The sequence below is a fragment of the Hakea prostrata genome, chromosome 7 (genome assembly GCF_041222555.1).
Source record: "Hakea prostrata isolate BN-2017 chromosome 7, UWA_Hpros_2, whole genome shotgun sequence".
Classification (NCBI taxonomy): Eukaryota; Viridiplantae; Streptophyta; class Magnoliopsida; order Proteales; family Proteaceae; genus Hakea; species Hakea prostrata.
In genome coordinates, this window is record NC_142606.1 from 10166047 (window position 1) to 10189644 (window position 23598).

General features: G+C 33.7%; 6 pseudogenes; all 6 read right to left on the reverse strand.

The window, feature by feature from the left end:
• Nucleotides 1-5276: 5276 nt before the first annotated feature.
• LOC149009632 (adenylate isopentenyltransferase 3, chloroplastic pseudogene) lies at nucleotides 5277-7615 on the reverse strand (annotated as a pseudogene).
• A 145-nt stretch (nucleotides 7616-7760) lies between these two features.
• LOC149009633 (adenylate isopentenyltransferase 3, chloroplastic pseudogene) lies at nucleotides 7761-10701 on the reverse strand (annotated as a pseudogene).
• Nucleotides 10702-10820: 119 nt separating this feature from the next.
• Nucleotides 10821-12656, reverse strand: LOC149009634 (adenylate isopentenyltransferase 3, chloroplastic pseudogene; annotated as a pseudogene).
• Nucleotides 12657-12708: 52 nt separating this feature from the next.
• On the reverse strand, nucleotides 12709-13468 carry LOC149009635 (adenylate isopentenyltransferase 3, chloroplastic pseudogene; annotated as a pseudogene).
• A 3572-nt stretch (nucleotides 13469-17040) lies between these two features.
• On the reverse strand, nucleotides 17041-17873 carry LOC149009636 (adenylate isopentenyltransferase 3, chloroplastic-like; annotated as a pseudogene).
• A 1725-nt stretch (nucleotides 17874-19598) lies between these two features.
• Nucleotides 19599-20442, reverse strand: LOC149009637 (adenylate isopentenyltransferase 3, chloroplastic pseudogene; annotated as a pseudogene).
• Between the last annotated feature and the right edge of the window lie 3156 nt (nucleotides 20443-23598).

Consider the following 23598-nt stretch of genomic DNA (forward strand, 5'->3'; position numbering starts at 1 on the left):
CGTTATGCATGCTTTTCGTATGGAAATTGATTATGGAGTTCCCTTTCAGTCTCAACAATGACTAGATGTCCAGATCAAAACCAAAGTAGTACTAAGTTAATAATAATGTGCTATGTTGTTATGTTCTGTTCTAGATCATTCTTTTCGCGACCATTTAAGGTAGTGATGATTTGCCGTTTATGTTTCACCTAAAAAAAACTGGAAAATCATTCTCCATTCATTTTAAAACCTCATAATATCCCCCAACCTTCATGTCGACCCCACTTTCCATATGTACTTCCTTTTGTTTATTATTTTGAGAAAGGAAAAAGAAAAGGTTTATGTCATCATTTTCTTTAAAAGGGCAAAGGCTGGTGTGGGATATGGATTCTTTACTCGCATGGAGGGTTCAACTCAAAGGGTCAGGATCCTCTACTCCTTTAAAAATAAAAATTTTCAACTCATATGATCAGACTTTTGATACGTATCCAATCTAAAAAATAAGATTATTTTAATGGCAATGTTTGAGATATATTTTAGCCAATTCACTGAAAAAAAAAAAAAAAAAGATTTTTTTTTTTGAGATTGAATATATACTAAGAATTTAGCTATGCAAGTTAAAAAAAATTTTCTCTATGTAAATAGAGGATTAGAACACTTCTTCCAATGGTTAATAAAATTACAAATATATCCATCACTTATTAGCCTCCCATTGACTAACTACTAACCGCATTGGTAATCAGCTTACCACCATATCTTGAATATGAAAGAAAAGAAAAATCAGCTCAGCCTTCTTTTTCGTCCTCATCTAGTGGAACCTTCATCGATTCAGAAATTTGGAGAAATATATGGAACTGCCCATTAGCCCCAAAAGTGTAGAATATGCTCTGGAGAGCATGTGTTAGAGCCTTACCTTCCGAAAAAGGGCTCAGTTAGAGAAATTTGTCAATAGATTTGAGATATATCAGATGTGGTGAAGAAGAATCAACACACCACATTCTTCTTGACTTGATTTTGCTTGTGGGGTCTGGTTTGCTTCCCCTATTTCATTCTTCCTTCCTGCAGATCCTTCCTTATGCTCGGTGATTAGTTGGTGGAAACATATTCTTCCAGCGGATAAGCAGACCTTTAAAGATATCACATGACAAATTGAATATATCTGGTGGAGCTAGAGTGGGGCAAAGCGTGCATAGAAGTGCAGCTTGGGCCCATTCCCCTACGAGTTTTGTAAAGATTAACGTGAACGCTACGTTGAAGGAGCAAGGGGGTGGGCTAGGTATCATCGTGTGTAGAGAGACTCAAAAGGAAGGCCCATCAAAGGTGTTTCGATCCCAACCCATTTTGACTCAGTTCTTATGGGGGAAGCTCTTGCAGTTCAAGAAGAAATCTTGCTTGCATTGGAAGAGAAGTTGGAGAACATCATTTTGGAGTCTAACTCGACTGAGATGATCAGACTTATTTACAAGCTTGACCCTACTCCAGTGGACCTGCAAATGTTATCCAGGATATTTATGTTCTCTCATCTCAGTTGTCTAATTTTTCCTTCCAATTTATTAATAGAGAATGTAATGCACTAGCTGACTCCCTTACTCGTAAACTTGTGTTCGCAACGTGCCAGACTCTTTTGCTGTGTTTTGTTCCATAGTTTGATGACATTTGCATTACTGTGTGGGTTCCTACCAAAAATTAAAAAAAAAAAGGCATTGGTAATGTCACCTAAATATCAATAGAAAAGAGTGAAGAAGATGACAAAGTAGGTTTTCATCTGGGCAACAAACACTTAGTGGGCTGAGTGTGCTTGTCGGGGCACTAAGCCCAAAGCCAGCCTCTATTCTAATATATATATAGAGAGAGAGGAACCCTAGAGGGTAAAGTAAGTTAGTCCCAATAATAAAATAAAGAATCAGCTTACGTTAAGGATAAACTTTATTTTTTATAAGAACCAATTCATTAGTAACCAATTGTTTTGGAAATTTCATATTAAAGGATTTAAGCCCATTGGGTTGTTACAACATAAACATAACCCATTATAGCCCAGTCCATCTTAGAAAAATCCAACTGGATTTGGCCCAACAACTCGAATTACAAAGTTTTTCCGTGCTCGAGTGAAACTGTCTAAATACTTTTTCTTATAATAATAATAATTATTATTTAATAGGAAAACTCTCCAAATATTAATGGCAACTAATTACCAAAAAGAAGAAAACCTATACTGAATGCGATTTAATTTGAGTCTTTATGGGTTGGTTTTAATGAACCAAGTTGATTTGGCTCAATGGTTGGACCAAACTAAACCTCTAGTAAGTTTTCTCACCTGTGAATCAATTAGGCTGCGTTTGTTCGTTGGAATAAAGGTGGGGTGGGAAAAAAGGAATGGGAAAATTCTTGAAAAATGTGTAGACTTCTTACTATTCCCTTTAAATCTCAAAATGGTCTATTGTTTTGTTGCTTGGGGTGGGAAAGTGAGAGACAAGTTTCCTTGAATCAAGGAAATTTGTCTGCGATGTGGGCAGCCCAACTTTCCCACCTACTATTTTAAAACCCCACATATTTGGTGGGACTTTGTGGAAAAGTTGGGAAAAAGTAAAAAGTGAGACTCACCACTACCACTTTTCCACAAAACCCATTCCTTTCCTTTTGTTCTCCCTCACCTCACTACACATGGGGCCCACATGTTTTTTCCCCCCACCCCACCTTTGCAAACAAACGCAGCCTTAGGGTTAGATCAAGGGCCGAGATAGGATTTAACATGGAGAGAGACCAAGTATCGATATTTTACACAAAATAATAAATTTTCTATCCAATTTTTTCCAATCATAGGCCCATGTATTGATATATCACGCATTGAAAGAGGATCAGAGTAAAAATTTTAAAATTTCGGTAAGAGAGTGAGAATTTTCAAATAACTAGGGCTATCATTACCTAAAATGTATTAGTATTAATGTAATTAATATGTCATATAACATGCTAATGAAAGCTTCTATGAAGCAATAGTAAAGCTGCAATGTTGTTTCTTAGTCTATTGCTATGGATCTCCTTCGTTGAACACACTTGCTCTTTCTTTTATCAAAGTTAACAGTGATGAGGCGTGGAATCCAAGCTTTAAGACACAAAGCCTCTATGTTATTCTTAGTTTATTGCTATGGATCTCCCTCGTTGGAAACACCTGTTCTTTTTTAACTTTTTTTTATTTTTATCAAAGTTAACTGCGATGATGCATGGAATCTAAGTTTTAAGACACAAGGCCTCTATGTTATTTGTAGAGTTCATTTGGCTTCTCTTATCTCAACTTTCTCATGAGCATTCAGTTCTTATTGGATAAGCATCAACTCTCAGGTCGGGTCTTCTACATGCAGCCAATAAAAAATTCCATAATATTGTGGTTGAATCTGATACAGGGAGGTGGTGGATATCATCAACAAGAATCTCTTGGCGATTGAGTTAAATCCTATTATATTTGATACTTCACAACTTATGTCCTCATATGATTCTTGCTTGATTTAGAGCATTCCAAGATCTATTAATTCTGTTGCAAATTCGTTGACAAATGTAGTCTAGTCGTTTGAGCTCCTAACTCTTTGGCATCATACTAACCCATGGCTCACACAACTTCGTATGATGATAATAACTCACAATCACATGCTCTTCATCCATTTACTGGTTTTCTCCCGATAACTCATTTGCACTCATAATCCCTTTATAATAAGCATGGCAATAATAAAACATATAAAAAAAAAATGACAAATGATAACTCTAAATTTTATGAGATTTTATTTAGATTTTGAATATGTAATAAATCTTAATGAGTATCATAACTTATCAATACTAAGAAATAAGATCCACTAATATATATGGATTAATATGATGATGATGATTGTATTAATAAAATAAGGAACTTATGTAGTTGACAAGCTTTAGCGATTTGGATACATTTGTTGAGGTATTTGAGTCATACTCAATTTATGTTCTAATATGAGCTATCATATTAGTTACGATCTAACGATATAATGGGCCTTTGTAGGAGAGTCCAATTACCAACAGAACTCAGTATTTATTCTATAAATACTAGCTGGGAGCAGCGGTCTGGGTATTCCAATCTATATACTCAGGGTTTAATGCTTTAGACAACATTGTGCTTAAACCTAACCCTAACAACATTGTCTATTCATTTCTTAGTTTTTCATACTTGTAGATATCTTGGTCTTGAGCCTTTAGCAACACATAGCTGAAAAATACCATTCGATAAAATTCCAAATAATATTGAAAAAAAAAGAAAAAGGAAATCCAAAGTAAACTATTAACCCACACTTACAACAACAGCATCAGATTTTCCATAAATATTCACAGATTCTTGGTAATACTGGTTGTAGGGTAATTGATACTAAGCATCTTACGAGAAGCCAAAATTCAGAACTGAAATTATTGGATAACGTAATGAGCTAAATTCTCATAATCAACATAAAACCACCTGTTGTCATTTGCGAATGAAGGAAAAAACGAAAGTTGCAGAGCTTAGAAATCAATGTGAAAAGCCGAGTTCGTGGCAGATAAAGAAGCTATGATATGCAGTTAGGAAGGTGAAGCAATGCAAAGATGAAGAATAAGAATTCTAACCTGTTTCCAACAAGTTGGTAGCTGGATCGATCTACATGCAGTCTAATGACTCTTGATTGCTCCACGGACGGTGTTGTGCTGCTGCTAGTCGTCTCAGTTAAAAAAAAAATCTATCTGAGACTTCTCGTCGTTGAAAACACCGAGCCAGAGATGCCATACCGTCGTCACTTTTGTCTTAAAGAAGAGGGAAGAAGGTAAATCCCAGTTTCCCAGTACAACAGTTACAGAGTATGAGAGAAGCTTCATTTTGTAGTATGCCGTACGTACTTTTAAAACATTACTCAGCTTTACATAATAAATTTTCTCAATAAACCTTTGGAAAGAATTGATTTATTTTTGGCTTACTTCAAATCATAGATATTTGATCCATCACCCAAAATAAATAAATAAAGAACGACCCAAATAAAATAAAATAAATTTTTTATCTTATTCATGCTTTGTCTAATCTAAAATAGTAAAATGTAAATCTTTTACTAATATTGAATTCTATTACATCTATTTTTTTTTTTTTTATATTTTTCTTATCTAAGTAAGACCTCTCACGTATATCTCAGTGCGTTCCATTACACCCTTTTATGGGAAATTGGTTTGCCGAATGTATACCGCAACAAAAAAAGGAAAAACAACAAAAAGTAAACAAAATTTTCAAAACTAATGTTGCAAAGAACTAGCAAAAATATCGATCAAGGCTGCCCATGGAGAAACTTGCTCACAATTTCTCTGCTTGGCCCAGCTACTCGCAATTTCCATTCTTCCTCACGTTCAACTCCTCCCTTATTGAACACCTCGGTAGAATCAATTAGATGAATATTCCATCCCTTTTCACCCTTCAAGCGACCAATCTTCTCCCATTGGCGACTAGCCAACTCATAAGTATTACCCTTCATCAATTCAATTCCTTGTTCAAAGATTTTCTCTAGTGTCTCCTTATCTGCACCCTCGGCTTCTGCTCTGAAGTATGGATCAAACTCTGGAACTCCAATTGATCGACGAATGCCCTTGGAATAGTCACCATCGTTTGCGAAAAATTCGCGGACTTCATTGACTAGTCCTTCCTCTATCATTTTGTCTACTCTCTCGTAAGCACGCTTTTTCAGGACGGGAAGAGAGACACAAACCCAAAGAATACAAACGTCAAACTTGTTTCTAAATTTTAGGGTTTCATTGTCAACCAATGCTTCTATATATCTATTGGAACCACCAGCTATGATTGGAAGGTTTCCTCTCTCAAGGATAGAACTCATAGCAAGTGAAGTCTGTTCACAAAAATCATCTGGTGTGAATTCTGCTTGAGGATCTAAGATTCCTATTAAATGATGGGGTACACCAGCCATCTCTTCGTCGGTAACTTTGTTTGTCACAATATCCAAACCCTTATGGACCTGAATTTTGTCGGAGTTGATTACCTCTCCTTGGAATTCAGTAGCTAGATATATAGCTAGTTTTGATTTTCCGACTGCTGTAGAACCCAAAACGAAAATAACTTTCTTTCTCTCTTCCTGGTTGACATCAATCATAATTTTATCGGCCTGAAAAATCAACAATTAATATACGGGTAAACATGCAAAATTATTGATGATTAAGAAATTATTTTTCTTTTGTAATATACAAACTGGGAGAGCTTAATTCGTACCTTGTTTTGTAGAGAGGAGATCGACACGATTATAAGAACTGAGACAATGAAGAGAATAGTAAAAACGAGATAACGAGAAAGGATTTGTAAGAAGTAAAGAAACTTGAATTTTCCGTTAATGTTCTTCTTTAGGATTTATTGTGAGAATGAGAGATGCCAATGTATATATATATGTATCGACTAAGTATATTAATAGAAAAAATTTGGTAGAATGCCAATCTTTTTTAAGAAATTAGGGATTGGCACTAGAGACTTTAGTTAGTACTACAACTAAATCATTGTAAAATTTTCTCATTTGAAAAAAAAATTCATATAGAAAAATAATAATTTACTCCCCCATTGCACTTGACAAGGTTGAGCATTAATGAGGTCAAACAATATTTGTTTGAAACGGTTAGCATGGCAGATGCGCCTAGTCAAACATAACGATAAGTGTGATAGAGAAGTTGGTGACTAGACCTAGATCTTTGGAATAGACTACCGGACGAACAGGGAAAGAAAGGCCGTCCATCGTGTTCCAAAAGAGCTCAAACACGTCTTCCCAGGGAGATGCCCTACGTATAACGACCTTGAGCACATCTACGGTTCATCCAATAACTAAGTAACTTACTAACGACTATATAAACCTAGCCATTCAGTGTAGAAGGTAGGCATAGTTATGGAATTGTTAGGTGTTCACGAACTTGACTGTCGGAATCGTTCCTCAACTACACTGGTCAAACATTATTTTATAGGTGACATCTTGCTTGGGCAATCAAGTTTTTGGGGCACACAATGCTTCAAAGCAAGCAAGCAACAAAAAAAAGAGGAAGAAGAAGAAGAAGATGTAATTCTCATTCACTCTTAATAAAATGGTAATTTTTTGTAAAAATTAAAAAAAAAAAATAAAATAAAAAAAATTGGAGCATCAGAGCTCGTTTAAGCTAAGGCTCAAAACAACTCCTAGAAGAGGATCTTGACTTTTGATCTATATCACTATTCATTGGGGAATAAATCACTTATTCTAATTTTACTTACCAACTGTACAGTAATTTATAATAAGAGTTTGACTAAGAATTGGTTGAAGATTTTGATGAAAACGTTATTAAAAATGGGTGGACAAATTTACCATAAAGAATATTCAGAATTCATAGTTTAATAATTACATAAGAAGTCCTTATAAAAAAGAAATAAGATATTTTTTTTAAAGAAAAATTTTATTACAAAAAATATGTACTTTTATATAATAGGAATATGATATAATATCATCAAAACGAATCGATCACATAGGTTTTTAAATCATTAGCAAAATCCGTGCAATAATTTCTTAAGAAACATTACTAAGATTTACATATGAATTGATTGATCTTTTAAATGATGACTTACTTCAAGGGATGATATTAGCTCCATGACAGACAAGAAAAAAACAATTCGTATCCACTTAGTCCAATTAAAAATAGTAAAATGTCAATCTTTATAATTCTATTACATGTATCTCAATGCTAACCATATCACAAAACCAATGTTTCAAAGTGGGAACTTGTAAAATTATCAATTAAGGCTGCTCATATAGAAACTTACTCACAATTTCTATGCTTGGCCCAGCTATTCGCCATTTCCATTCTTGTTCACGTTGATCTCCTTGCATTCAAACTCCTCCGTAGAATCAATGAGATGAATATTCTATCCCTTCTCATCCCTTAAGCAATAAATCTTTTCCAATTGGTGACAAGCTAAGTGATAAGTATTAGCTTTCATCAATTCAGTTCCTTCTTTAAAGAGTTTCTCTACTGTCTTCTTGTCTGCACTCTTGTCTTCTGCTCTGAAGTATGAATCAAGCTCTGAAACTCCAATGGATTGACGAATGCCCTTCGAATAGTCACCATCATGTGCAAAAAATTTGCGGACTTCATTGACTAATCCTGCCTCTCTCATTTTATCTACTCTCCTGTAATCATGTTATTTTAGGACAGGAAGAGAGGCACGAACCCAAAGAATACAAATGTCATACTTGATTCTAAATTTTAGGGTTTCGTTGTCAACCAATGCCTCTGTATATCTGTTGGAACCACCAGCTATGATTGGAAGGTTTCCTCGATTGAAGATGGAACTCATAGTAAGTAATGTTTGTTCACAAAAATCTGCTGGTGTGAATTCGGTTTTATGATGTAAGATTCCTATTAAATGGTGAAGTACACCGGCCATCTCTTCGTTCTTATTTGGGAGTTTTTGTGAGAATGATAATATGATAGATGTCAATGTATATATATGTATCGATTGAATATATTGATAGAAAAAAAAATTGGCACTAGACACTTTAGTAAGTACTAGAACAACATCACTGAAAAATTTTCTCATTAAAAAAAAAATTTCATAAAAAAAAATCCTTGTAAAATATATAATAGAGTTTTTTTATGTGTGTGTGGGTCATTCTAGTGGACTATAAACTAATATTGGGTCTCCTTAATGTAATATATTACATGTGGGTTCTAAGTAGACTAACACCGTTATTCGCCGTTAAGTATATTTAAATTTTAAAAGTGAAGAGACCAAAGTGTCCTTCAGGTAATTTAAGACATTGTGTTAATATATGGTTTCAAAAGAGATAATTGGTCATTATACATAAAAAATAACATAATATATTAAATTACGTAAGGGGCATTTTGGTCATTCCATGTTTAAAATTTGAATATACTTAACGCACTAACGGTGTTAGTCTTATTAAGACTTACAAGTAATATATTGCAGTAAGAGGATTCAACATTAGTTTGTGATCAACTAAGGAGACCCACAAGTGAAAAACTCTATCTAATATATCTTTTTTATGTTTTTATAATATCTATGTCTTTTGTTGACCATAAAAATAAAAAATAATACCTATCTCCCAATGCATTAATTCGTAAGATATTTAAAAGAAAAATATAAATGATCTAGTCTCCATAGTACACAAGCGCACAATGGCTAAAAAAAGAGAGAGAAAAAATGAAAATGTAGATTTAAAAAATAAGTAAAAAAAAAAAAAAAATGTAGTTCTCACTAACACTTAGGTCTAAGCCCCCTTTCATTTTAAGCCAGTTTAAGGTAGTAAATTGATTTTTTTTTTTTTTTTTTTTTTGTACAAAAAAGATATTGAGCTCTATACGAAAAGGATATTGAAGCATCAGAGCTCAGTTGATCTATATCCCTATTCAAAGGGAAACTAAACCACTTAATTTAATTTTAATTATAAAAAAATATTCTTACTTGTTTTACAGTAATATCTAATAAAATGTTAAGGGTAAAAAAAAAAAATTGGAACAGATAAGCTAAGCAAGATTTTACCAAAACAGAAAAGATAAGCTAAGCAAGATATATATGCGTTCTATCTTTCTTGCTTTTAAAAATTTTTAATTCTAATTACCCAATTTTTTTTCTAATCTTAATTTTTATTCCATGCACTGATATATAACACATCGAAAGAGGATCAGAGCGAAAATTCTAAAATTTCAGTAAGGGAATGAGAAATTTAAAATAGCTAGGGCTATCATTACCTAAAGTGTATTAGTATTAATGTAATTAATTTGTCATATAACATGCTAATGAAAGCTTCTATGAAGCAATAGTAAATTAAGCTGTAATGTTTGTTTCTTAGTTTATTGCTATGGGTCTCCCTCGTTGGACACACCTGCTCTTTCTTTATCAAAGTTAACTGTGATGAGGCATGGAATCCAAGCTCTAAAACACAAGGCCGGCTTCTATGTTATTAGTAGAGATCATTTGGGTTCTCTTATCTCAACTTTCTCATTAGCATTCAGTTCATACAGGGTAGGCGTCAACTCTCAGGTTGGGTCTTCTACATGAAGCCAATAATAAATTCCATAATATTGTGGTTGAATCTGATTACAAGGAGGTGGGTGGACATCATCGACAAGAATCTCTTAGCGATTGAGTAGCTCCTGAAAAAATTTCTCGGATAAGATATCAAATCATTTACTCCTCCTTTACGTCTAAGGGCAGGAAAAGGATGAGCATAACTGGCAAAAGAAGCGGTCAGTCAGGTTTAGGCGGGTTGGTACTGAATCAACTAATGAGCCGGGAGGGGCCCTTTAGTAGCAATCAAATCTTTCGGAATATTAATTATATTTGATCCTTCACAACTTATGTCCTCATATGAATGTTTGTAATCCTTGATTGTTTCAGGGGTTCTGCCAAAAAATAATTTCATAACAAACATTACTCAGCTTTACATAATAAATTTTCTCAATAAACCTTTGGAAAGAATTGATTTATTTTTGGCTTACTTCAAATGATAGATATTTGATCCATCACCCAAAATAAATAAATAAAGAACGACCCAAATAAAATAAAATAAATTTTTTATCTTATTCATGCTTTGTCTAATCTAAAATAGTAAAATGTAAATCTTTTACTAATATTGAATTCTATTACATCTATTTTTTTTTTTATATTTTTCTTATCTAAGTAAGACCTCTCACGTATATCTCAGTGCGTTCCATTACACCCTTTTATGGGAAATTGGTTTGCCGAATGTATACCGCAACAAAAAAAGGAAAAACAACAAAAAGTAAACAAAATTTTCAAAACTAATGTTGCAAAGAACTAGCAAAAATATCGATCAAGGCTGCCCATGGAGAAACTTGCTCACAATTTCTCTGCTTGGCCCAGCTACTCGCAATTTCCATTCTTCCTCACGTTCAACTCCTCCCTTATTGAACACCTCGGTAGAATCAATTAGATGAATATTCCATCCCTTTTCACCCTTCAAGCGACCAATCTTCTCCCATTGGCGACTAGCCAACTCATAAGTATTACCCTTCATCAATTCAATTCCTTGTTCAAAGATTTTCTCTAGTGTCTCCTTATCTGCACCCTCGGCTTCTGCTCTGAAGTATGGATCAAACTCTGGAACTCCAATTGATCGACGAATGCCCTTGGAATAGTCACCATCGTTTGCGAAAAATTCGCGGACTTCATTGACTAGTCCTTCCTCTATCATTTTGTCTACTCTCTCGTAAGCACGCTTTTTCAGGACGGGAAGAGAGACACAAACCCAAAGAATACAAACGTCAAACTTGTTTCTAAATTTTAGGGTTTCATTGTCAACCAATGCTTCTATATATCTATTGGAACCACCAGCTATGATTGGAAGGTTTCCTCTCTCAAGGATAGAACTCATAGCAAGTGAAGTCTGTTCACAAAAATCATCTGGTGTGAATTTCGCTTGGGATCTAAGATTCCTATTAAATGATGGGGTACACCAGCCATCTCTTCGTCGGTAACTTTGTTTGTCACAATATCCAAACCCTTATGGACCTGAATTTTGTCGGAGTTGATTACCTCTCCTTGGAATTCAGTAGCTAGATATATAGCTAGTTTTGATTTTCCGACTGCTGTAGAACCCAAAACGAAAATAACTTTCTTTCTCTCTTCCTGGTTGACATCAATCATAATTTTATCGGCCTGAAAAATCAACAATTAATATACGGGTAAACATGCAAAATTATTGATGATTAAGAAATTATTTTTCTTTTGTAATATACAAACTGGGAGAGCTTAATTCGTACCTTGTTTTGTAGAGAGGAGATCGACACGATTATAAGAACTGAGACAATGAAGAGAATAGTAAAAACGAGATAACGAGAAAGGATTTGTAAGAAGTAAAGAAACTTGAATTTTCCGTTAATGTTCTTCTTTAGGATTTATTGTGAGAATGAGAGATGCCAATGTATATATATATATGTATCGACTAAGTATATTAATAGAAAAAATTTGGTAAAACGCCAATCTTTTTTAAGAAATTCTGGATAGGCACTAGAGACTTTAGTTAAGTAGTACAACTAAATCATTGTAAAATTTTCTCATTTAAGAAAAATTCATATAGAAAAACATCTTCGTAAATTATTTAATATATCTTTTTTTTTTTTTTTTTTTTATATATGTTTTTATAACATCTATCTCCCACAGCATTAATCCATAAGATATTCAAAAGAAAAATAATAATTTACTCCCCATAGCACTTGACAAGGTTGAGCAGAAATGAGGTCGAACTGGTTCGAAACGGTTAGTATGGCATATGCGCCTAGTCAAACATAACGATAAGTGTGATAGAGAAGTTGGTGACTAATCCTAGATCTTTGGAACAGACTGCTGGACGAATAGGGAAAGAAAGGTCGTCCATCGTGTTCCTCAAGAACTTAAACACGTCCTCCCAGGGAGATGCCCTACATCTAACAACCTAGAGCACATCTGCAATTAATCCAACAAGTAAGGTAACTTACTAACGACTATATAAACCTAGCCACTCATTGTATAAGGTAGGCATAGTTAATCGAAACTAAGCACTATAAGTTTGGCAAATCTTCATTTTTATGAAACTGTTAGGCATTCACTTACTTGACTGTCGGAAGTGTTCCTCAACCACACTAGTCAAACGTTGTTTTATAGGTGACATTTTGCTTGGGCAATCAAGTTTTTGAGGTATCAGTAGAGAAGCTCACAATGCATCAAAGCAAGCAAGCAAGAAAAAAAGAAAAAGAACAGAATAAGAGGAAGCGATTAATCTTTTCAAATTGGCAGCAAGATAAGTGATAAGTATTAGCTTTCATCAACTCAATTCCTTCTTTGAAGAGTTTCTCTAATGTCTCCTTATCTGCACTCTTGTCTTGTGCTCTGAAGTATGAATCAAGCTCTGAAACTCCAGTGGATCAACGAATGCCCTTGGAATAGTCACCATCATGTGCGAAAAATTCGCGGACTTCATCGACTAGTCCTTCCTCTATCATTTTGTCTACTCTCTCGTAAGCATGCCTTTTTAGGACGGGAAGAGAGACGCGAACCCAAATTATACAAATATCATACTTGGTTCTAAATTTTAGGGTTTCGTTGTCAACCAATGCCTCTGTATATCTGTTGGAACCACCAGCTATGATTGAAAGTTTTCTTCACTTGAAGATGGAACTCATAGCAAGTGATGTTTGTTCACAAAAATCTGCTGGTGTGAATTTGGTTTCAGGACGTAAGATTCCTATTAAATGGTGAAGTACACCGGCCATCTCTTCGTTGGTAACTTTGTTTGTCACAATATCAAAACCCTTATAAACTTGAATTTTATCGGAGTTGAACCTCTCCTTGGAATTCAATTGCAAGATGTATAGCCAATTTTGATTTTCCCACGGCTGTAGAACCTAGGATGAAGACAACTTTCTTTTTCTTTTCCTGGTGATGATGATGATACTGATGGAGATTAATTTTGATTTTTGTCATAATTTTATTTGCCTGAAAAATCAAATATGGATAAACATGCAAAATTGTTAATGATTAAGAAGAAAAAAAATTTGATATGCAAACTAGGAGAGCTTAATTAGTACCTGTTCTGCAAATAGGAGATTGACACGATTTTAAGAACTGTGACAATGTAGAGAATAGTAAACACTGGACACAACAAAAAAAGAATTGTAAGATATAAAGACAATAAAAATTTTCTTTGATGTTCTTATTTGGGAATTTTTGTGAGAATGATAGATGGCAATGTATATATATGTATCGATTGAATATATTAATAGGAAAAAAAAATTGGCACTACACACTTTAGTAAGTGTTAGAACAACCTCACTGTAAAATTTGCTCATTAAAAAAAAAATTATTCAACCAAAAAAATCCTTGTAAATTATCTAATTGAGTTTTTTAATAGAGTTTTTTTTATGTGTGGGTCCTTTTAATGGACCGTAAATTAATGTTGAGTCTCTTTAATATAATATATTACGTGTGCGTCCTAAGCACATTAACACCTTTAGTCGCTGTTAAGTATATTTAAATTTCAAAGTGAAGAGACTAAAGTGCCCCTTAGGTCATTTTATACATTGTGTTAATATATGGTTTTAAAAAAAGATAATTGGTCATTAATCATTAATTATATGGTTAATATATATATATAACATAATATATTAAATAACCTAAGAGGAATTTTGGTCATTCTACGTTTAAAATTTGAATATACTTAACAGCGAACTAACGGGTTAGTCTGTTATGACCTACAAGTAATATATTGTAGTAAGAGGACCCAACATTAGTTTGTGGTCCACTAAAGAGACCTACAAGTAAAAAACTCTATCTATTTTTATGTTTTTATAAGGGAAGGGAGTAGCTTAACGGACGTGTGAATATGTTAACTAAACGACTCTAAATTTCTACCATCAGATCTGTTGACTAAATCTGAATCATTTGATATTTTTTTTTCTCTTATTATTTATGTGTTAGTTAAGATAACCTTCTATCACCGGTTAAATTTTCAAAAAAAAAAAAAACAACGCTTGATTCTCGCTGGTGTCTGTTCCCTCTCCATCTCCATCAACTCTGAAAATTCTTTCATCTATGTTCATCAAATTGGGACCCTTTGATTGCAGTAATTCTTTTACTGTCGTCTTGAAGAAGTAAAAAATAAATTTTCATCTTCCCTGAGATCTCATGTCTCTTTCTTGTTTCTAATTCCATCTCGAAGAGATTCCCACATATTTATGTTTCATTGAATCTCCCACAAAAACCAGCATTTTTTCTCTAAGTCTCTTCAGAAAATCAATTGTGTTGAACCTGTAGAAGAACTATACTAGAAAAGAAACCGAGGAAGAAGAAACTATTGAACCTGTGGAAGAACTATATTAAAGAAGAAACAAAGGAAGAAGAAAGTGATATTACCGCCAACGAGAATCGACAACTAGTGATATTAGATTAAACTTAACTAACCCATAAAAAATGGGAGAAAAATAAAAATATTATTGGACAATTCAGATTTAATTTAACAAATCTGACGGTGAATATTCAAAAGTCGTTCAGTTAACCTATTCACATGTCCGTTCATCTAAACTTTAGCCTTTTTATAATATCTATCTCTTTTGTTGACCATAAAAATAAAAGTAATACTTATCTCTCAAGGCATTAATTCGTCACATACTTAAAAGAAAAATATAAATGATCTAGTCTCCATAGTACACAAGCACACAATGGTTCTAAAAAAGAATGAGAAAGTAAGAGAGAGAAAATGAAAATGTAGATTTAAAAAATGAATAAGAAGATAAAACAGATAAGAGTAAAACAAATAAAATAGATACAGTAGTAGTTCTCACTCACACTTGGTAAATTGATATTTTTTTTTTTTTTTGGAGGTGGGGGGACAAAAAGGATATTGAGCTCTATACGAAAAGGATACGGAGCATCAGAGTTCAGGGAGGTGGAGGACATTATCAACAAGAATCTCTCGGCGATTGAGTTAAATCCTATTATATTTGATACTTCACAACTTATGTCCTCATACGAATGTTTGTAATCCTTGATTGTTTCAGGGGTTTTGCCTCTCCAACAAAATTTTGAATGTTGCTGTTGCATTGTGGGCTTCTGAGCCGTCATGTTTGGTTGGAGAAAGCAGAGAGAAAGATGATCGAGAGATCAAAGTGAATAAAAAGATGAAGAGGGCTATTTTCACCAACACAAGTAAAATCTTGCTGAATAAAAAGATGAAGAGGGCTTCTGTCAATAGTAGAAATAAATGCTTTCCAAGATTCAAATGGGTCCTGTTACCGGCTTTCTAAGGTTGTATTGAAGGAGCAAATGAAGGCTCAGCTATATACTGAAAATGCCCTTCCAATTAATTTCAAAATTCAAATGTATCCCAACGAAGACTTTTGAGAAAAGTAATATAAGATGCAAATTGAAAATCTGTCATCTTCAAAACTTATAACAGGAGAAGAAAAAACAAGAAGAAACTTACTTTCCCTTAGAAGGAGCCTATACCCATGAAATCAAACCCTAAAAATTGATAAAGCAAAGTGTTATGTAAAGGGGATCAAGGATTAACAGCGAAAATATATAACTTTTAATGTTGACGACAATAAGACAAAAGTGTAAAATTTTATACATGAAATTCCTTCGAAGAAACCTATGCAGAGCTTAGAAATCAATGTGAAAAGCCGAGTTCGTGGCAGATAAAGAAGCTATGATATGCAGTTAGGAAGGTGAAGCAATGCAAAGATGAAGAATAAGAATTCTAACCTGTTTCCAACAAGTTGGTAGCTGGATCGATCTACATGCAGTCTAATGACTCTTGATTGCTCCACGGACGGTGTTGTGCTGCTGCTAGTCGTCTCAGTTAAAAAAAAAATCTATCTGAGACTTCTCGTCGTTGAAAACACCGAGCCAGAGATGCCATACCGTCGTCACTTTTGTCTTAAAGAAGAGGGAAGAAGGTAAATCCCAGTTTCCCAGTACAACAGTTACAGAGTATGAGAGAAGCTTCATTTTGTAGTATGCCGTACGTACTTTTAAAACATTACTCAGCTTTACATAATAAATTTTCATATCATTACAACATTTAACAAATCGATTAATTAGGTTTTTTAATCATTTGCAAATTCCGTACAATAATTTCATAACAAACATTACTCAGCTTTACATAATAAATTTTCTCAATAAACCTTTGGAAAGAATTGATTTATTTTTGGCTTACTTCAAATCATAGATATTTGATCCATCACCCAAAATAAATAAATAAAGAACGACCCAAATAAAATAAAATAATTTTTTTATCTTATTCATGCTTTGTCTAATCTAAAATAGTAAAATGTAAATCTTTTACTAATATTGAATTCTATTACATCTATTTTTTTTTTTTATATTTTTCTTATTTAAGTAAGACCTCTCACGTATATCTCAGTGCGTTCCATTACACCCTTTTATGGGAAATTGGTTTGCCGAATGAATGTATACCGCAACAAAAAAAGGAAAAACAACAAAAAGTAAACAAAATTTTCAAAACTAATGTTGCAAAGAACTAGCAAAAATATCGATCAAGGCTGCCCATGGAGAAACTTGCTCACAATTTCTCTGCTTGGCCCAGCTACTCGCAATTTCCATTCTTCCTCACGTTCAACTCCTCCCTTATTGAACACCTCGGTAGAATCAATTAGATGAATATTCCATCCCTTTTCACCCTTCAAGCGACCAATCTTCTCCCATTGGCGACTAGCCAACTCATAAGTATTACCCTTCATCAATTCAATTCCTTGTTCAAAGATTTTCTCTAGTGTCTCCTTATCTGCACCCTCGGCTTCTGCTCTGAAGTATGGATCAAACTCGGAACTCCAATTGATCGACGAATGCCCTTGGAATAGTCACCATCGTTTGCGAAAAATTCGCGGACTTCATTGACTAGTCCTTCCTCTATCATTTTGTCTACTCTCTCGTAAGCACGCTTTTTCAGACGGGAAGAGAGACACAAACCCAAAGAATACAAACGTCAAACTTGTTTCTAAATTTTAGGGTTTCATTGTCAACCAATGCTTCTATATATCTATTGGAACCACCAGCTATGATTGGAAGGTTTCCTCTCTCAAGGATAGAACTCATAGCAAGTGAAGTCTGTTCACAAAAATCATCTGGTGTGAATTCTCGTCCGGGATCTAAGATTCCTATTAAATGATGGGGTACACCAGCCATCTCTTCGTCGGTAACTTTGTTTGTCACAATATCCAAACCCTTATGGACCTGAATTTTGTCGGAGTTGATTACCTCTCCTTGGAATTCAAGTAGCTAGATATATAGCTAGTTTTGATTTTCCGACTGCTGTAGAACCCAAAACGAAAATAACTTTCTTTCTCTCTTCCTGGTTGACATCAATCATAATTTTATCGGCCTGAAAAATCAACAATTAATATACGGGTAAACATGCAAAATTATTGATGATTAAGAAATTATTTTTCTTTTGTAATATACAAACTGGGAGAGCTTAATTCGTACCTTGTTTTGTAGAGAGGAGATCGACACGATTATAAGAACTGAGACAATGAAGAGAATAGTAAAAACGAGATAACGAGAAAGGATTTGTAAGAAGTAAAGAAACTTGAATTTTCCGTTAATGTTCTTCTTTAGGATTTATTGTGAGAATGAGAGATGCCAATGTATATATATATGTATCGACTAAGTATATTAATAGAAAAAATTTGGTAGAATGCCAATCTTTTTTAAGAAATTAGGGATTGGCACTAGAGACTTTAGTTAGTACTACAACTAAATCATTGTAAAATTTTCTCATTTGAAAAAAAAATTCATATGGAAAAACATCTTTGTAAATTATTTAATATATCCTCTTTTTTTTTTAATGTTTTTATAACATCTATCTCCCACAGCATTAATCCATAAGATATTTGAAAGAAAAATAATAATTTACTCCCCATAGCACTTGACAAGGTTGAGCAGCAATGAGGTCAAACCGAACTGGTTTGAAATGGTTAGCATGGCATGCATATGCGCCTAGTCAAACATAATGATAAGTGTGATAGAGAAGTTGGTGACTAGTCCTAGATTCTTGGAATAGACTGCTGGACGAATAGGGGAAGAAAGGTCATCCACCGTGTTCCACAAGAACTAAAACACATCTAACAACCTAGAGCACATCTACGATTAATCCAACAACTAAGGTAACTTACTAACGACTATATAAACCCAGCCATTCATTGTATAAGGTAGGCATACTTAATCTAAACTAAGCACTCTAAGTTTGACAAGTATTCATTTTTGTGAAACTGTTAGGTGTTCACTAACTTGACTGCTTGTAGCGTTCCTCAACCACACTAGTCAAACGTTGTTTGTTTTATAGGTGACATCTTGCTCGGGCAATCATGTTTTTGGGGGCATCAGTAGAGAAGCGCACAATGCTTCAAAGGAAGCAAGCAACCGGAAAAGAAAAAAAAGAAAAAGAAAGAAGGAGAAGAATATGGTGTAATTCTCATTCATTCTTATATATATATATATATATATAAATTTTTTGGCTAAGAATTGGTTGAAGATTTTGATGAAAACTTTATTAAAAATGGGTGGACAATTTTACCATAAAGAATATTCATAATTCATAGTTTCAAATAACTATATAAGAAGTCTTTATAAAAAAGAAATAAGATGTTTTTTTCTACCGAAAAATTTTATTACAAAAATATGTACTTTTATATAATAACAGTATGATATATTAATATCATCAAAATGAATCGATCCCCCATTAGTAGAGCGGTTAAAAGCCCAACTTCCCACGGGGAGGTTCTGGGTTCGCACCCATTCGGCAGCACCTATATTAGTAATATTCCCCCACGCTATATATAAACTCTTCAGATTCAAAAAAAAAAAAAAAAAATCGTATCCATGCTTAGTCCAATTAAAAATAGAAAAATGTCAATCTTTATAATTCTATATACATTAAGGTCTCTCACATGTATCTCAATGCTAACTATACAACACTTTTATGGGAGATTTGGTTTGTCGCATGCATGCGGCAACATGTACAAAAAGGAAAACAAGAAGAAGAAAAAAAATTACAAAACCAATGTTCCAAAGTGGGAACTTGTAAAATTATCGATTAAGGCTGCTCATAGAGAAACTTGCTCACAATTTCTCTGCTTGGCCCAGCTACTCGCCATTTCCATTCTTGTTCACGTTGATCTCCTCGCTTTTTAAACACCTCCGTAGAATCAATGAGATGAATATTCAACCCCTTCTCATCCCTTAAGCGATAAATCTTTTCTAATTGGCGACAAGCTAAATGATAGGTATTAGCCTTCATCAACTCAATTCCTTCTTTGAAGAGTTTCTCTAATGTCTCCTTATCTACACTCTTGTCTTCTGCTCTGAAGTATGAATCAAGTTCTGGAAATCCAATTGATCGATGAATGCCTTTGGAATAGTCACCATCGTGTGTGAAAAAATTTCGGACTTCATCGACTAGTCCTTCCTCTATCATTTTGTCTACTCTCTCGTAAGCAATGCTTTTTTAGGATGGGAAGAGAGACGCAAACCCAAATAATACAAATGTCATATTCGGTTCTAAATTTTAGGGTTTCATTGTCAACCAATGTCTCTATATATCTGTTGGAACCACTAGCTATGATTGGAAGATTTCCTCAATTGAAAATGGAACTCATAGCAAGTGATGCTTGTTCACAAAAAATTGCTGGTGTGAATTCCGCTTCAGGATCTAAGATTCCTGTTAAATGGTGAGGTACACCGGCTATCTCTTCGTTTGTAACAATATCCAAACCCTCATAGACTTGGATTTTATTGGAGTTGATTACCTCTCCTTGGAATTCAACTGCAAGATGTATAGCCAATTTTGATTTTCCCACTGCTGTAGAACCTAGGATGAAGACAACTTTCTTTTTCTTTTCCCGGTGATAATGATCATGATACTGATGGACATTCTCCATCATTTTTTATATTCGTCATAATTTTATTTAGCTGAAAAATCATATATGAATAAACATGCAAAATTACTGATGATTAAGAAAACAAATCATTATTGTTTTTTTTTTTTAATGTGCAAACTAGGAGAGCTTAATTAGTTCTTTGTTCTGCAAATAGGAGATCCACACGATTTTAAGAACTGTGACAATGTAGAGAATAGTAGACACTGGACACAATAGAAAAATAATTGTAAGAAATGAAGACAATTAATTTTTTCTTTAATGTTTTATTCAAGAATTGTTTTCGTTGGTTTGGTTCAAGTTGAACCTCAAATGATTCGGCTCGTTTGAAACAAAAAAGGTTTATTCTCACTTAAGTTAGTGTTTAGTGCTGCTCATAATAGACGATCGAGATTCAATCTAAACATCAAAATTAAAATCCAACCGTTGGCTGCTTGAAACAGTGCCTACGAGGCATTGCTCCCAAGCAAAATCCAGTTCTCACTTACACTCAGTGAATTGATTTTTTTATTTTTTTGGTACAAAAAGGATATTGGAGCATAGAGCTTGATCTATATCACTATTTAAAAGAAAAGTAAAGCACTTAATTTAAATTTTTTATTATCAAAAAAAAAATTATAATAAAAAATGTTAAAAGGTAAAAAAAATTGGTGCAGATAAGCTAAGTAAGATACATGTGTTTTTATCCTCTTGCTTTTAAGTAAATTTTTTAATTCTAATTACTCAATTTTTTTTCTAATCTTAATAAAAGTAATATATACATAGCTACCTCCTCTCTAATAATTTCTAACAAGATTTTAAGCAGAAAATCCTCTAAGAATCTGTTAAAGGCGACCTTGAAATATTAGATTCTAATATCTATTTAAAATCATCTTAAAATAGTAGATTATGATATCATAAATTTTTAAACTAAATGAGTCTAGTATAATAGTGCGTGACTTCAAAATCTATGGATTACGTAAAAAAAGATTTCAAAATCCTTGTTTGCAGGCTTGCAAGTGTTTCTTACGTCACTCTCAAAGGGTGGCAAGTGGAATTTTTAAAAAAATAAAAATTCTAGGGAGTTTGTGCATGTACGAATCTGGATTATCACCACGTCAGGAAAGCACTATGTGCTCCGGCTTTACCAACACAAATTATGTGGGACCCACTAGTAAAAAATAATAATAAAACCAAAGAATCCATCACCCAACTCTTGGGTCCCCCTATATTTATGGTGGTAAAGCCGTCGTGGAGCACTCTGTGCTCCCTCTGATGGATAGCACTACCCTGTGAGATCTAACTTTATCTACTATTTTTACCAAAAAAAATAAAAAATAAAAACTAATCTTTATCTACTATCAAATTGAATGTATAATTTTATTTTCACTCTCACTTTTCTAGTTTACATTTGTAACTATAGACCTGTAAATGGGTCGGATTTGGCTCGGATACTCTAGTATCAAGTCCAAGTGAGGCAGAAATTTAGAAAAGACATCTAAATTCAAATTCAAAACTTTATCAGATATTCGATTATCTATTCGATTATTGATTGTTGATTATCATTTTTTTTTTTTTTTGAGATAATTACTATTGCACTTTAATTTTATTACAATTTCATTCCTTGTACTTTTTAAAATTACTAATTCAACCATTTACTTTATTTACAATTACTAATGTTTCCTTACCGTTGTGTTAGGTTAGTTTACTGATGATGTGGCATTTATATATTTTTTTCAAAATTTTCAAAATTAATCTTAAAGTTATCATTTTACTTATTTATCCTTTTGTCAAGTTATAATCCTACTTCTAATTAATTGTTGAAAAAAATATATATTATTATTATTATTATTATTATTATTATTTTTTTCTTCTTACATTGTATAGCTCTCTCCATTCCAAACCCCAAGCAACTTATTCCCAATCTTTTAAGAAGTATAAGTATCAATTGTTGCAAACTCAATCTGTCTCACCACTCCAATCACTGAAAAACACAAATCAACCAAACCATAATCTGGAAGCCTTCCATCATCAAGAATCGAAGCCGCAAAGATCCTTAAATCAACCATGTTTTTGCATTAATTGAAGCCCATAATCTCTCTAGCAGAGCAACATTCTCTTTAATTCCAACACCCGCAGATGTAATGTTATAAACTAATTTGCATTCAATATCTAGACCCACTACATACTTCAAACCCAGATCAAAACATCAATGAAGATTCATATTCGATGCATGCTAATAATTACATATGTTTCACTTCCGGATGCAAAGGGCCAGCAGTTGATTGTCAATGACACAACTCCTGTTGCATCACCAGCTTGAGCAGCCAGAAATGGCCTATTAGGATATCCATCAATCCAAGAATATTTCTTTGGAGAATAACTCTTTGTTGATATTAGGGTGAGTCTTGATTCTTATACCCAGTCTCTGGTTTGTTTTAGAGGTTGATCTGACCCATTATGGTAGGCTTTCTTGTTGTAATCCTGAATCATCTGAGCAGCAAATTTGTATATCTGCCAAGCACTGATGGATTGCTGCCATGTATATAATCTGTAAAATTAGCCCACAATAACCATAATGCATTCAGGATTCACAAGAGAATATGTTTCATGGTGGAAGCCTACACCTCCATGAATCAGGCTCAAGATCATGCAGAGACAATTCAAGAAGATTATTCCCTCTGATCACAATCTTCTTTGTCACTTCAGGATGAATTTCGATCATATGGGCTCTCACATCATCGCTGAAGCCATCCGTCATAATCGGAATTCTCTTCGATTAAGACATTCGCATCAGAATGGAACGGCAGCTCCAAGTCGAAGAAGCTTCTTCTGCCTTCCTTTGAGTCTATTAGCCTTCAAGAACCCGAAGGTGATGTTCCGTTTCTTTGCAGCTGGGTGAACATTCATTGCAAGCAGAAAAATCCTAACCAGACAATAACAAAAAAGCCCTAACAAACAAAATCGCCTGTCTTGAACGTAGCAAATCGAATTATCCAAACCACTTTCCACAAAAGAAAACGCCATTGGAGAGAACGAAAGAGAAACAAACCCTAATAAACAAATCGAATGAGTTCAAACCTTGAAGACTGAAACCTCCACTGCAGAAGCCAAACCAACCCTAACACTGAAAAATGGAAAAAGGAGATTATAATCTTTGTCTGTGAAATGTGAAAATTT